The sequence below is a fragment of the Trachemys scripta genome, chromosome 1 (genome assembly GCF_013100865.1).
Source record: "Trachemys scripta elegans isolate TJP31775 chromosome 1, CAS_Tse_1.0, whole genome shotgun sequence".
NCBI lineage: Eukaryota > Metazoa > Chordata > Testudines > Emydidae > Trachemys > Trachemys scripta.
In genome coordinates this window covers 79,519,702-79,535,430 of record NC_048298.1, presented here as the reverse complement: position 1 = coordinate 79,535,430, position 15,729 = coordinate 79,519,702, and positions in this window count along the sequence as shown.

Here is a 15,729-nt window from a genome sequence, read left to right as displayed (position 1 = left end):
GGGAGCATAGTAACAGATATGCCATCAGAGCCTATAATTATAAGATTACAACTAACTTTGCTGAATTAGCTCTTTGAAGACACATTCCAGCCAAATCTCTTATTTTGTTGTCTGTACCTTCCTAGTGTTATCTGATCATTTCTAATGAGTTAGTATAATTCAGATTATAATTATTCTAAACTGTTGAACACAGATTACAGATTAATGTCTTTCATAAACGATAGTCAACGGTAATCTGATGTGTAGGATTCACTAGAAAAATGATGGTAGCTGAAATGAGATTGACAAAAGGGCATGTTTTGTAACCACTTGGAATTTATGATTTGACTTTGCAGGCAGAAATTCACACTGCATCCTGTGTTAAATGGGGTGTGTGTGTGTAGGGGTTATGCTACAAAAAGAAAGCAAAATAAACTGCCAGCAACCATTCTCTCTCCCCTCTGGCAATGAGATATCATGAGAATTAGGCTTTCAGGTTTACCATTTTTAGCTATTAAATCAGTGAGTGTTGCCAGAACATGAATGTCCTACATGCGGAGAACCTATATAAAGTACAGTTAATGGAGTGCTGTGAAAAGTGACATAAAAGAAAATGCAAAGTAACTTGTTGCTGCAGCAGTATTAAGATTTTTGCCGGTGAAAATTAGACTTGCATGTTGGAATGAAGGGGATATCAAAGGTTCAAAAGATAAACTTTGTTAGCTGTGATATACTGTCGTTGGCTGAATCATTCACATAGGGTCAACAGCATTGTCGAGCTTGCAATGGAGTTCAGAGAGGGAGTGATTTGAATGGGTGGGCATTTCGTGGAAACTCTTCTGAGGGAGATTGTATAAATGTTGCAAATTTAAGTGTTAAAAATGATCAGCTGTACTTTTAACGGCTAAACGTCCCAGGGCCTGAAGAAAAAAGTTAATGGCTGTCTTTTCTGTGTGGTTCTCAAAATGTTCCTGGTGGAGAATCAGGCTTATAACTTTAAATGGGAAAGGAGTAGGGGGAAACTGAATGCAGAGTGGAGTGTCCCCTCCCTGATAGTTCTCCCAGATCAAAAGGTAGAGGCAGAAAAAAGTGCCATCACTGCAGATGCTGATGTAACAGAGGAGGTGGCAGCCAGAATTTATAGCAGTTGCATCATCTTCCCAAGAACCAGATTCAGTAGGGGCAACAGCTAATCTGCCTGGCTACTGAACAATGGAGTTCTTATTATGGTAATTTGCTCTCAGGAGCACTAGTTCATGAGCTGCCTCTTTCTTTTACAAATATGCAGCTTGTCTAGTTGCATTGCAAGAAATAGCTTGAGTCCCCCACTGAGGTTAATGACATCACTAGCTTTTGCTTGGGGGTGCACCAGCAATCCACCTCATGCATATGTATCAAGTGACATGCCTCCTTCATCCTCAACCAGTAAAACAGCTAAAGGAAAAATATATTTGTTGCAAATGTACAGGCTTGAGTAGGCCTGGATTTTAAAAGTCAAGTGGCAAGAAAAGAAACGAGCATTAGGTCAAGCATTCTTATTGCAGCAGTGGAGAGAAAATATTTAGGAAAGTTTTATGTAACAAGCTGTATATTCAGTTGATTGTCCTGAATTAAATACTAGCAGCCAATCATTTCTATAAGCACTACATACTCCCTTTTCTTAAGATAGTACATTGAAAAAGGGTAACTTCTTGGCATGAATGGGCAAAATACATGGACACACATAATTAAGTTAAACTTTACATTCCAGTTCTTTATACTGCACTGGATTTGTAAACTATCATGCAACCATACAAAATGATTGAGAATTAAAACTGATTGTGCACAGTGTTGGTGGCAGGATGGGGAGGGCAAAAAGCTTCAGTAAACAAACTTATTAATAGGAATCTTATGACAAATGTCAACATAGAGGCAAACGTCATATTAAATACATGTGTCAAGTTATCAAGGATTAAGCAAAACTTTTTATAGTACAAATGCTTAGTATCAAATTTTGAAGAACAGTGACATCCAATGATATCACTATTTAGCTCTTTAACTATTTCTGATCAAACATTTATAAACAACAAACAGGAACAAAGTAAATGAATTAAACTATTTGTGTATATATGTGGAGCTCAGTGCAGGAATGGCATTTACAAACACTTGGATTTAATATATTTGAGCAAAAATCTTGGTTTAGATTGTGTTTTCTCTCACCCTCATCTGCTCTCCCAGTGTGCTGATCTCCTAGTGATATCAGTGGGAATTCCACATGTATGGAGAGCATAGAAAGGAAAGATCATGCAGTGGGTAAGGTGCTAGCATGGGACTTTGGAGACCTTGATTCAGTTGCCTGCTCTGCCACAGTCTTTCCTGGGTGACCTTGGGCAAGTCACTTCCCCCTGCTCCTGCTCCCGTTGAAGCCAATGGCAAAACTCCTGTTGACTTCAATAGTGCAGGATCAAGCCCCTAGTCTCTCTGTGCCTCAGTTCCCCATATCTAAAATGGGGATAATAAAGCTGCCCAACCTCTCAGGGGTGCTGTGAGGAAAAATACGATAAAGCTGATGAGACACTTGGATACGACCATAATGGAGGTGGGGACCACAGAAGTATCGTAGATGGATAAACGAACAATACCGTATTGTAGGTCTCTGACTTGTGTTTCTACATCCACATCCATCCAAGGACGTCAAAGCACTTTACAAGCATTCATGAATTAAACCTGTGAGGTAGGAGGTAGCTATTATTCATGTTTACAAATGAGGAACTGCAGAGATTTCATTACTTGCCCAAGGTCACACAGCAAATCTGTAGCTGAGCCAGGAATAAAAGCCAGTTCTTGTGATTCTGTCCTGTGCTTTAGTCACTCGACCAGTCCCCATTTTTGGAAAGGAGTGTGTGTATCTGAGAGGAAAGCCTTGTTCAAAGTCTACAGATTGGTCAATTCAAAATGTACATTTTGCCTCCGATTGCTTCATTCAAGTGACCTTCTTTTCTTCCTTATCTATTAGTCTATCTAAACTTTGCTCTTTGTGAAAACATCATTATATCCAGTCAAAGCAGGACTATTGGAATTTCTGCAAGAGTCTTGCAAATCTCTGACAAAGCAAAACTAAAACTTGTGCTAGGAGAGTACTAACAATCTGTGCAATGTCCGTCTATTAAGCTGTTTTTAAGACATGAAATAATGGACCTGATGCATTCCTGCTTGAACTCTACTAGCTTCATGCTTGCATCTATCAAAGGGGACAAACATTTCACTGAAATGAGAGCTGGCTTGCACATCAATGGAGTTACCCTAGATGTGAATCTGGCATGCTGAGTTGCTTGTGATTAATAAATGGGGGTTGTCTTTTTCATAGGAGGCAAAAAACAATGAAGTTTTTCAAATGTTTTGGTATCTAGCACATGCTCTTTCCTCTTCTGTGCACCTGCCAACTCTGGAAAGCTATAAATACAGATATTAGGGAAGAAAAACAGACACACCTTTTCAAATCTATTGAAGTACGCTGAAATAGTCTGAAGTGAAAGAGTGGAAAAATGGCAAATACACTGCTAGAAAAACAGGGGTATTCTCTCCTAATTAGGGTCAGTGAACATGAATGCTCTCTTCCTGCCTGGGTGTGTCACAAACATAGATTTCTGGCCTAGGGCATGCCCTTTCTCTTTTGGGGGCCCTCCCATTCTACATAAATTATACACGGATACTGTTCCTCTTTCCAGATTATCTATTCAACAGCACACATGTCTCCCTTAGAGTCTGCAAGTATGAATTTTACAATGGCTCAGGGGCATTGGCCAGTGCAGGATTTTTTCAGATCACTCTTGATTGCACTCATATTCCACTTGCATCTTAGAACAAGTCAACACAGTGAATGGTAGCACTTTAGTAAGCTAAAATCTTGTGAGCACTGAGGGTCATGTTCAGCAGCATTGGCAAGTCTGATTTAAAAAGTTGACAGCAGTGCTCAACAGAAGGAAGACCTGCTGCAGCAACATTTATTCCTTGGCGTGCTAGAGGTGGGGAAGGAGAGGGGCTGGATTGGGGTAATACTTGAACCACACAGCCACTTAAAACTGGATCAGCCTCAGATCAGCTATTCCAGCCTCTTAAGAGTACTAGACAAAGGAGCCCAGAAACCAGTGAAATGCTGAAAGAATAAAGTTTAAACATCAGACCCAGTGTGATAATTAATTTGAATTCTGCTTGCTATGTGGAGTAACAGCTGCACCAGAACTGCCATCGTTATTCCTGACCTGGCCCTCAGGAGGTGATGGAAGCTGGAGATCTTGCTTAATTTCTGATTGGTGTTTCTTCCGCTACTTAACAATTTTTCTTGATTTCTCAGATTAAGTAACTAACAGCCTCCTGCAGGTGTCTGAGAATTGGAGGAGTCAGACATCCTTCTGTCTGTAGAATTTTAATATGACAATACTTAGCATTTAGTGTAATCTATCTTCAGTATCACATAGACTCAATTAAGTAATCCTCACAGCAATATTGGGCCAGATCCTTACTTGTGTCAATGGAGCTGCACTGACTTACCTTCAGCAGGGGTTCTCAAACTGTGGGTCAGGATCCTGAAGTGGGTCACGATCCCGTTTTAATGGGATCGCCAGGGCTGGCGTTAGACTTGCTGGGGCCGAAGCCAAAGCCTGAGCGCCACTGCCTGGGGCTGAAGTCCGAGGGCTTCAGCACTGGGCAGTGAGGCGTGAGGCTAAGGCTTTGGCTTGAGACCTGAGTGGCGGGGCTCAGGTTACAGGCTCCCGCCTGGGGCCAAAGCCCTTGGGCTGTGGCTTTGGCCCCCCATGCCCGGGGCAGTGAGGCTCGGGCTTCGGCTTTGCTGCCCATCCCTCCACCCCCCAGGGCGGTGGGGCTCAGGTGGACTCAGGCTTCTGGCCCCCCTCCTGGGGTCACGTAGTAATTTTTGTTGTCAGAAGGGGGTTGCGGTGCAATGAAGCTTGCAAACAGCTGACAGCATATTATTTACATTTTACAAATGGGGGAGGAAATCAGACATGGCAAATCAATGCCAAAACTGGGATTATACCTTGGGAACTTTTAGCTTCTAGTCTTGCGCTCAGGCCATTAGCCCATGCTGCTTCAAACTCCTATGCAGAACTTCACAGTTTAGCCATTCAGTATTTAATGGAGAACTTTTACAAGTGGTGATTTATTCACACACACACACCCCTGCAGTGATCTCTCAACACACACACCCCTGCAGTGATCTCTCAATGTATTTGGTGGCTTTTTGGTTTTGTTTTATTTTAGAGAATAGATTTCTCTATTGATATCTTTTTGATTCCCCCCTTACAGATTTGGATCTGAAGTGACCCATGACTCCCAGTGTCTATGCCTGGGAAGAACAGAGAGAACACAGTGGAGTAATGGAATCTTAATCATAACAGATAATTTATTATACAAACCAGAACATTCTCTGGGACAGATTCTCATATATTTTCTCACACTGTACAATACACCTCATAGTTCTACTAAAACGATTCTACTTAGATTGTAAAAGCATAGGGGTGCTTGTCCATGACTAGGGCTCCAAGGTGCTATGGTAATAGAAATTATTAATAATACTAATAATTAATAATGGATCCATTGGAGTAGTAAAGTACTGCTCAACACAAGAAACAGTGGTAGCATTTGGTCCTAAGTGATCATGATGTGAAGTCCAAAGGGTGAAAATACTTTGACCATATTTAGTGAGCGCTGTCATTGAAGTTCAATGGCTGCTACGAATTCTATGACCCTGGAAAGAATAGTAGGGTTGGATATCGGATGGTAAATAGAGATTGAGAGAGACCTGATAAGGAATAACGATATCAATAGAAAGAAGTTATTCTAAGCTTATGTGCTGAATGCCCGTCTCAGAATTGTTATTTAGGACATTCAGTTTTACCGAATATCTTGACTAGATTTCTTTTCAAAAGACATCTTCATGCTTCTGCAAATTCAGAAGTGCACTACTATCCTGAACAAAGGAAAAGGCAAAAATGGGCCACTGCAATGTAAGGTTACTCATGCCACATAGTTTGGAAGTGCTGAAAGAGTTTAATTGGGTAAGACAAATTTTGCGGTGATGGACTTGAAGCTCACTTTCAAACGTGACGTACTCCAACACTCTTAATCACATCGTGCCTCGTCCTCTGAACCCTGTAACCCGATAGCAAATTCCAGCCGTCATTAGGGACCTTTGTTAGAGTTCAGTAATGTAGACCAAAAGCCTAATGGGGAAAAATTGTCTTCAGTAAATTGTACTCCATTTTGCTTATTTTGCTTCGTACTCCATTTTGCTAGTTTTGAATTAGTAAGAAGTGTGTGCTTCTTATAAGCATAACAGTAACACACACTGCACGTACCTATGCACACAAAGACCTCATCTGTGTTTAGAGACTAGGAAACTAGGTTCGACGGGGACAGGTGAGCAAAGCCCACAAGTAAGTGGAGAACATGGAGACCTGGGAGATGGGTCGGAAACGAGAGGGAGTGTGGGCTATATTGGCAGAGAAAAAGGAGGGTTAGGATAAAACTGGGAGGCAAGATCAAACCAGTATCTTAGATGCCTATATACAAATGCGAGAAGTATGGGTAATAAGTAGGAAGAACTGGAAGTGCTAATAAATAAATACAACTATGACATTGTTGGCATCACTGAAACTTGGTGGTATAATACACATGATTGGAATGTTGGTGTGGATGCGTACAGCTTGCTCAGGAAGGATAGACAGGGGAAAAAGGGAGGAGGTGTTGCCTTGTATATTAAAAATGTACACACTTGGACTGAGGTGGAGATGGACAGAGGAGACGGAAGTGTTGAGAGTCTCTGGGTTAGGCTAAAAGGGGTAAAAAACAAGGGTGATGTCATGCTAGGAGTCTACTATAGGCCACCTAACCAGGTGGAAGAGGTGGATGAGGCTTTTTTTAAACAACTAACAAAATCATCCAAAGCCCAAGATTTGGTGGTGATGGGGGACTTCAACTATCCAAATATATGTTGGGAAAATAACACAGGGGGGCACAGACTATCCAACAAGTTTTTGGACTGCATTGCAGACAACTTTTTATTTCAGAAGGTTGAAAAAGCTACTGGGGGGAAACTGTTCTAGACTTGATTTTAACAAATAGCGAGGAACTTGTTGAGAATTGGAAAGCAGAAGGCAGCTTGGGTGAAAGTGATCATGAAATCATAGAGTTTGCAATTCTAAGGAAGGGTAGAAGGGAGTACAGCAAAATAGAGATAATGGATTTCAGGAAGGAGGATTTTGGTAAGCTTAGAGAGCTGATAGGTAAGGTCCCATGGGAATCAAGACTGAGGGGAAAAACAACTGAGGAGAGTTGGCAGTTTTTCAAAGGGACACTATTAAGGGCCCAAAAGCAAGCTATTCCGCTGGTTTGGAAAGATCGAAAATGTGGCAAAAGACCACCTTGGCTTAACCACGAGATCTTGCATGATCTAAAAAATAAAAAGGAATCATATAAAAAATGGAAACTAGGACAGATTACAAAGGATGAATATAGGCAAACAACACAGGAATGTAGGGGCAAGATTAGAAAGGCAAAGGCACAAAATGAGCTCAAACTAGCTACATGAATAAAGGGAAACAAGAAGACTTTTTATCAATACATTAGAAGCAAGAGGAAGACCAAAGACAGGGTAGGCCCACTGCTCAGGGAAGAGGGAGAAGCAGTAACAGGAAACTTGGAAATGGCAGAGATGCTTAATGTCTTCTTTGTTTCGGTCTTCACCGAGAAGTCTGAAGGAATGCCTAACATAGTGAATGCTAATGGGAAGGGGTAGGTTTAGCAGATAAAAAAAAACAAAACAAAAAAAAAACAAGTTAAAAATCACTTAGAAAAGTTAGATGCCTGGAAGTCACCAGGGCCTGATGAAATGCATCCTAGAATACTCAAGGAGCTAATAGAGGAGGTATGTGAGCCTCTAGCTATTATCTTTGGAAAATCATGGGAGGCGGGAGAGATTCCAGAAGACTGGAAAAGGGCAAATATAGTGCCCGTCTATAAAAAGGGAAATAAAAACAACCCAGGAAACTACAGACCAGTTAGTTTAACTTCTGTGCCAGGGAAGATAATGGAGCTAGTAATTAAGGAAATCATCTGCAAACCACTTGGAAGGTGGTAAGGTGATAGGGAATAGCCAGCATGGATTTGTAAAGAACAAATCATGTCAAACCAATCTGATAGCTTTCTTTGATAGGATAACGAGTCTTGTGGATAAAGGAGAAGCTGTGGATGTGGTATACCTAGACTTTAGTAAGGCATTTGATAAGGTCTCACATGATATTCTTATCGATAAACTAGGCAAATACAATTTAGATGAGGCTACTATAAGGTGGGTGCATAACTGGCTGGATAATCGTACTCAGAGAGTTGTTATTAATGGTTCCCAATCGTGCTGGAAAGGCATAAAAAGTGGGGTTCCCCAGGGGTCTGTTTTGGGACTGGCTCCGTTCAATGTCTTCATTAACGACTTAGATATTGGCATAGAAAGTACGCTTATTAAGTTTGCGGATGATACCAAACTGGGAGGGATTGCAACTGCTTTGGAGGACAGGGTCATAATTCAAAATGATCTGGACAAATTGGAGAAATGGGCTGAGTTAAACAGGATGAAGTTTAACAAAGACAAATGCAAAGTGCTCCACTTAGGAAGAAAAAATCAGTTTCACACATACAGAATGGGAAGAGACTGTCTAGGAAGGAGTACGGTAGAAAGGGATCTAGGGGTTATAGTGGAGCACAAGCTAAATATGAGTCAACAGTGTGATGCTGTTGCAAAAAAAGCAATCATGATTCTGGGATGTATTAACAGGTGTGTTGTGAGCAAGACACGAGAAGTCATTCTTCCGCTCTACTCTGCTCTGGTTAGGCCTCAGCTGGAGTATTGTGTCCAGTTCTGGGCACCGCATTTCAAGAAAGATGTGGAGAAATTGGAGAGGGTCCAGAGAAGAGCAACAAGAATGATTAAAGGCCTTGAGAACATGACCTATGAAGGAAGGCTGAAAGAATTGGGTTTGTTTAGTTTGGAAAAGAGAAGACTGAGAGGGGACATGATAGCAGTTTTCAGGTATCTAAAAGGGTGTCATAAGGAGGAGGGAGAAAATTTGTTCACCTTAGCCTCTAAGGATAGAACAAGAAGCAATGGGCTTAAACTGCAGCATGGGAGGTCTAGGATGGACATTAGGAAAAAGTTCTTAACTGTCAGGGTGGTTAAACACTGGAATAAATTACCTAGGGAGGTTGTGGAATCTCCATCTCTGGAGATATTTAAGAGTAGGTTAGATAAATGTCTATCAGGGATGGTCTAGACAGTATTTGGTCCTGCCATGCTGGCAGGGGACTGGACTCGATGACCTCTCGAAGTCCCTTCCAGTCCTAGAATCTATGAATCTATAAAGTTCCTTTTCTTTTCCCAATTGTCTTCTCCTGCTTGGCTATAAGCAGCTCTCTCTCCCTCCTTCCCCCCACCTTTGGTAACCCAGAAATGATACTACTACTTTGTAATTATCTAGTTTCCCATGTGAAACTTGTTAATCAGTTTTACTTTTCTCTCAGAATGGTTGGATTCCTTGGAATAGTGCTCCACCCTGGTCTGAGAATTCTTTGTGAGATTTTCAATTTTGAGTGCAGTTAGGCAAATTTCCATTAATTAAACTAAAAAGAAGATATAGAGATGAGATTTTAATATCTAGCTATTTAAGACCCAAATGATTCACAAGACAGGCATGGTGACAAATCCTTGGAAAGGGTCTAGTAAAGAGAGTCCTGGAGAGAGCATAGCCAATGAACAAGACTACCGTGGTGAGACTAGTTGCTGACTTCACACCGTGAAGAGGCAGCCTTGAAAGACAAATTGAAATGTGCTTTAGGAAGGAAGTGCTGTCAGTAAGCTCTGTGAAGGACTGAGGCATATGGGGTGGGTACGTGCTCTGAAGTACAGTCTTCAGTGGTGCTTGAGACGGTCAGAGAGGACAGAAAAATGTATGAGGTCATGCTTACAACTTGGTCTCTCTGACACATCTCCCAGTAGCAGAACATTCAAACCCTCTGCTCTGCTGTCATTAATCACAGGTCCTTTCTATCACTAACTTCAGTTAGGGAGATGGACTCAATGACACAAACTAAGGTCATTGAGTCCACTTCCTTGCAAATGCAAGGTCACCTGTCCCCTATAGAGCAATATTTTCTAGTGTCCTGGCCAGTCTAGTTTTTAAATTTCTGTTTAAAGTGGCATCTGATCTCAACATACCAGTTGCTGCACTTGTTGCTATGTGTGCCGAATGGATGAGAGAACAATCCCATTTGAAATTCCTGCACCCTAAGTCTGCTGAATATGGATTGACCCAGACCTTCTGTATTATTTACCTAGTAATTGCTATAGGGAATTCCCATTCTCTGCTACAGTAGATTGATTTAAATGCCACTCTCTAGAAGTTCTCATATTTGTACTGTATAGTTTTTAAAACTAGTGTAGCTGAGGTGGCTTTCCAAAATGTACTTGGCTTTCAGAATACAGTGCTCGTATGAGCTCTGCAAGTCCAAATATGTCGACCTGGGCTGGGAAGCTTGTGACCATGTAGTCATACGCTTTAAGGTTTCTGTGGACCCATTCCTAACTACTTGTGTCTGGCAGTACTTCCACTGTTATTCCACGCTGTGTGGCTTCACACCTGGATCAGCCAGGAGATGGCAATCAGGTGAACCTTAATGTCTCAGAGAGATAAAGATGGCAGACGCTTGCACAATGACCTGACCGCAGATGATGGTAAAAGTGAGAGGAGGAGTAGAAGAAGAAAAGGCCCCTGTATGTGCAGGCTGTGGCTAAGGTAGGTGCTAAGGTAAATCAGAAAAAGCATAAGTACTTATTGTCCCAGTGCTAGTCTCCATTCAACCAATGATAAAATGTTGTTTTTCCCCACAAATTTTGGAATTCCATTTCCATCTTTTTGTTCCATTCTGGGGTTTGCTTCGAGATGGTAGGATGTTTGCCAAATTATTTCCCCCTTATACAGGTCCCCTGTACCATTGCTAGGTGGCTGGGTGAAAGGCAGGTTAGCAATTCCATGTACATCTCTGTAGGCTGTCCTTATGCCTGGACACAATTAACGAAGGAAGTATCTTAAAATGGTATGACAAAGCAGTGTGGATGCACTTCAGTTAGATATAGTTAAGTTGATGTACTTACAGCAAGCAAACTAATCTGATTAAACGTCCTCATGTAAATGTGCCCAAAGACTGAAAGTGAGGCAGATGATGGTCAACCCAGTGTCACTCTAAGGGCAAAATTAACAGGCCAGGCATTGAATCTTTCTTCGGAGGTTGGTCACTACAATGCATGTACTTATTGGAGGGGACTTGAGGGAATCAAATGTGGGTGTTTGTAGATACTAGGACCTAAACATTATGGGCTGATTTAGGTGCCTAAACACAGATTTTACATTTAGGCAGACAAGTTTGATAACTGGCTCTTTTAAGAACACAAAGGATCTCAGTGGGGTGAAGAAATATACCTTTTTAGAGAATTAGGCCAGTAAAATCACGGTGGCTTTTTATGGGACCCCATAGAAACAAGTGAGTGATCTGCCCTGGTTTTCAGTAATGCCTGTATAAAACTAAACCAGTAGACAATATATTCAATGTTTTCAGCATGTGAAAACCAAGTTAAGAATAAAGACTAATTACATATTTTGCAAAATGCATAATTGCTTTCTGTTTATGTAATTAAATATATCCAAAGAGGAGATTTAGGTTATTTTAGTTCAGCCCTGTGGTGGCCATTGTTGACTTTCCAGTAAGTAAACTGATACTATGACAGCTAAAAAGCAACAGAGGGTCCTGTGGCACCTTTGAGACTAACAGAAGTACTGGGAGCATAAGCTTTCGTGGGTAAGAACCTCACTTCTTCAGATGCAAGATGCTATGACAGCTAAATACTTGAAGAGGTCCCCATAATTAAACATCGCACTGAGCAGTAATTTTCCATGTCCATTAGATTTTGTAGTTGGGTTAGGACAAACAGCAAACAAAGTGGGACGATGGCTTGAGAAATATTTAATTTACTTTGTTAATGAATAGGCAAACAGCCAAAAAAAAAAAAATTATGTATTGTAAACACAGACTTGTACTTTGGTTAATGCAAAATATAACCCCTGCAAAATGTTAACAAAATACACCATTCTAAGTAGTTCTGTTATACTGCCTCAAACAAACCAACACAATAACCAAGGAGAAGATAAAATTAAGGTTGCAGACACATTCGTGGTTTCAGTGTATACTACCATGCAAGAATGCAAGCTGTTTTTTTTTCCCCCCAAAATCACCTCCGAAACAAGGAAATTAAAAATTAATGTTAACATTTCAAATATTTGGGTTACTTGTAGTTATAGAAATTCACAGTTAAGATAATAAAAAAATACCTTAACTCTCCCCCATAGAGATAGCATCTTCCTTTCTTTGCATCTAGAGTATGGAAAAATGTGCACCTACAGAAAATGAATTTTATGTGCTTGATTCATATCTCTTGCATACTAAGTGTGATGCTTTTTCACCACATTAACTTGTTCTTTTCATTCAAAGGCTCCAATTTCATGGTCTGGGACTTTGAGGTTTCTATATGAAGACGCCCAGTTCTGGTTGTGGTGGTTCTTGGCTAATGAGAATTAAGGTATTTTGGTTAAAGTTACTGTGACTCTCTAGATTTTCTAACATTTAAGAAACAACTCTAATGTTCATGGAAGGTAATATACACACTCAAGCAACTGCGGTGTGCCTGCACTGAAACCTTCCCCACGTTTTTCTTAGTATGTCTCTCAGGTCTCATCAGGAGGGTCCAGCTGTAAGGGTCCAGAGCAGTGGTTCTCAATCTATTTACCATTGTGGGCCATATATGCAGGTCTCTATGTGTTATGTGGGCTGCATCCACACAATATATGTGCTACCTGTATGGCTCTGAGGATGTCACATGGGCCGCATGTGTGCTTTTTGGGCCATGAGTTGAGAACCAGTGGACTAGAGGATAGTAAAGTCTCTATGGCTATAATATACTTGCCCTCTTTGTGGAGATTGGCAGTTGTGTTTGGTGGATTTTGTGATATGGACACATGTTGGAAATGAGATGCTCCTAGCTCACTTCGAATACTGTAGGCCACCATCGGAGAATGATTTTCTGTTGCTACCAACATGGACTAGACAGGATTTTTCTCTCTCTCTACCTTCTGTCTCTGCCTCAAATTTTTTTTCTGTTTGTGTTACATGTTTAGAAATTCCAGAAATATCAGTTCTGGCTTGCCACATTTTTGCTGGAAGTCTTCTTTGTAGTCTCAGAATTATGTATGTGAGTTTACTCAGACTTTCAATTCAAGGGTGTTAAGTTAATTCATATGTTTAAAAATCAAAATAAATGTCATCTTACCAGTCCTCCATGCCATCTTGTTGTTAAGGCAGTGGACTGGATATGGGAGATCTAGGTTCACTTTCTGACTGTGACTCAGACATCTTGTTTCAGAGTAGCAGCCGTGTTAGTCTGTATCCGCAAAAAGAACAGGAGTACTTGTGGCACCTTAGAGACTAACAAATTTATTAGAGCATAAGCTTTCGTGGACTACAGCCCACTTCATCCGAAGAAGTGGGCTGTAGTCCACAAAAGCTTATGCTCTAATAAATTTGTTAGTCTCTAAGGTGCCACAAGACATCTTGTGTGACTTCAGGCAAGTTACAATCTCTCTGTGCTTCAACTCCCTGTCTGTAAAATGGGGATAGTAATACCTCATGTCACAACAGTCTCGTGAAGCAACGTTCTGTAATGTCTGAGGTGCTCTCTCAATGATGGGAGCCACAAGTAGATGGCTGGTAAGTAAACAAGATGTGAATTTCTGAGTTGAAAAACAAAGACTTTAAAAAAAAAAGGCCTTTCATTATAAGAAAGCAAATGGCACAAATCCAAATTTTGTTTTCTTTGCAGGTCACATTTTGAGGAAAAGGTTAATAAAGGTCAGCAGCAGGTGGGAAACACTTGTACCTGATATGATCTAGTCTCAAAATTGAGTTAACAGAGAATCTAGATGGCTCAGTTTCCCCTGCAATAAAATGTGGATGATTCAGACTTCTTTTGGTAAAACACTTTGAGATCTACTAATTAAAGGTGCGATATAAGAGCACAGTATTGTTGTTGTTGTTTTTATAATTGTTGTTATTATTATTGAAATTACTTATATAGGCTTGGCAGAATTCCATTTTTATTTTTTATAATTTTGACAGATAGTATCATTATTTATTTTTAAGTAGCTTTTTCTATTTGTATCAATATAAATTATTACAGTTGTGGGAAGTTATGAGGGGGGGATCAGAAATTGTGGGGTGTCAGATAATAATTATTTGATGACAGTAGAAGTTAAGAATCAAAAAGTGAAAGTTTTATAACAGTTAAAACACAAATTATCAACATCATATGTAAAAATATACAAAGTGAATATCCTTAAACTTAGGGTGGCCAGATGTCCCGATTTTATAGGGACAGTCCCGATATTTGGGGCTTTTTCTTACATAGGTGCCTATCCCACCCCTGTCCTGATTTTTCACCCCTGCTATCTGGTCACCCTACTTAACCCAGACTCTAAATAAGTTCTCAAGCAGCATTTTTTTTACTTTGCGTGATGTGCATTTCAATAATTATTGATGGAAATATTTTTTTGTCTCTTTGTGCGTGTGTGGTGAAATTGATGTTTACCGACATTTTCCAGTAAAAATCTAATCCATCCAATCCTGCTCATACAGCAGATTTATGCATTAAATTAAGTAAAATGAGATTAGTAAACTACAAATTATATTAACTTTCATGGTGACTTAGGTTCCTAAGTGCCCAATTCACTTTTGAAAATGGGACTTGGTAGCCTAAGTCACTTAAGTTCTTTTGAAAAATGTACCCATAGTGCCCTTGGAAATGCAAGTAGTTCATACAACGGGATAGCATTTTAACATGGCAAAGTGCAAGCCTTTATCACACTTTCACTAACCATTTCCAATACATTCTGTCACCTATTCCCATGTCATCTTTTCACATCAGTTGATGAAGCCTCAAGAAAATAAACTGGAATGACTTGACGATAATAGAGATAGAACCCAGTTCTGTCTCCAGTATCCAAATTTGCCACAGCAAGTGTTGAATGTCAATAAACTATCAACCAGTTCCATTGCCAAAACAAAAACAAGGGAAGGGCACAGGAAAGGGTTCTGCAAAGCTAAAAATGTGGAACAAATCCTGTATTTGCTTATCTCGAGGGGTACTGAAAAACGTAAAAGGCCTCATGTAAAGCACCGGAGATGAAACTAAGAATCCACAAAGCTCCTTTAATGCAGCTGAAAGTGGATATAACACAACCTGCTTTTTGCACACAATCTGACAGCTGTTTGCAGGAACATTTGCCACATAGGTCACCGGAGAAAAAGTAAGGTGTTGACAGACTGACAAATGAGTTAGGTTGGCGTAGCTCCGACCCAATTGGAAGACAAACACTTTCATGTACATGCATGTGCAGTACTAACCACACACATTCAGATTAAGCATGCACCTAGTTGCAATCACCCAAAACCAAGAAATGCCAACCACTTTACCCCTCAATTCTCTGTTAATTTAAAAAAAAATATTAGAAGTTCAAATGAAACGTATGAAAAGGCCTTCATTTGAAAGGCTGCAGCTACTGTGCCTGGAAAAGATCGTGCTACTGTGCTCACAGACCT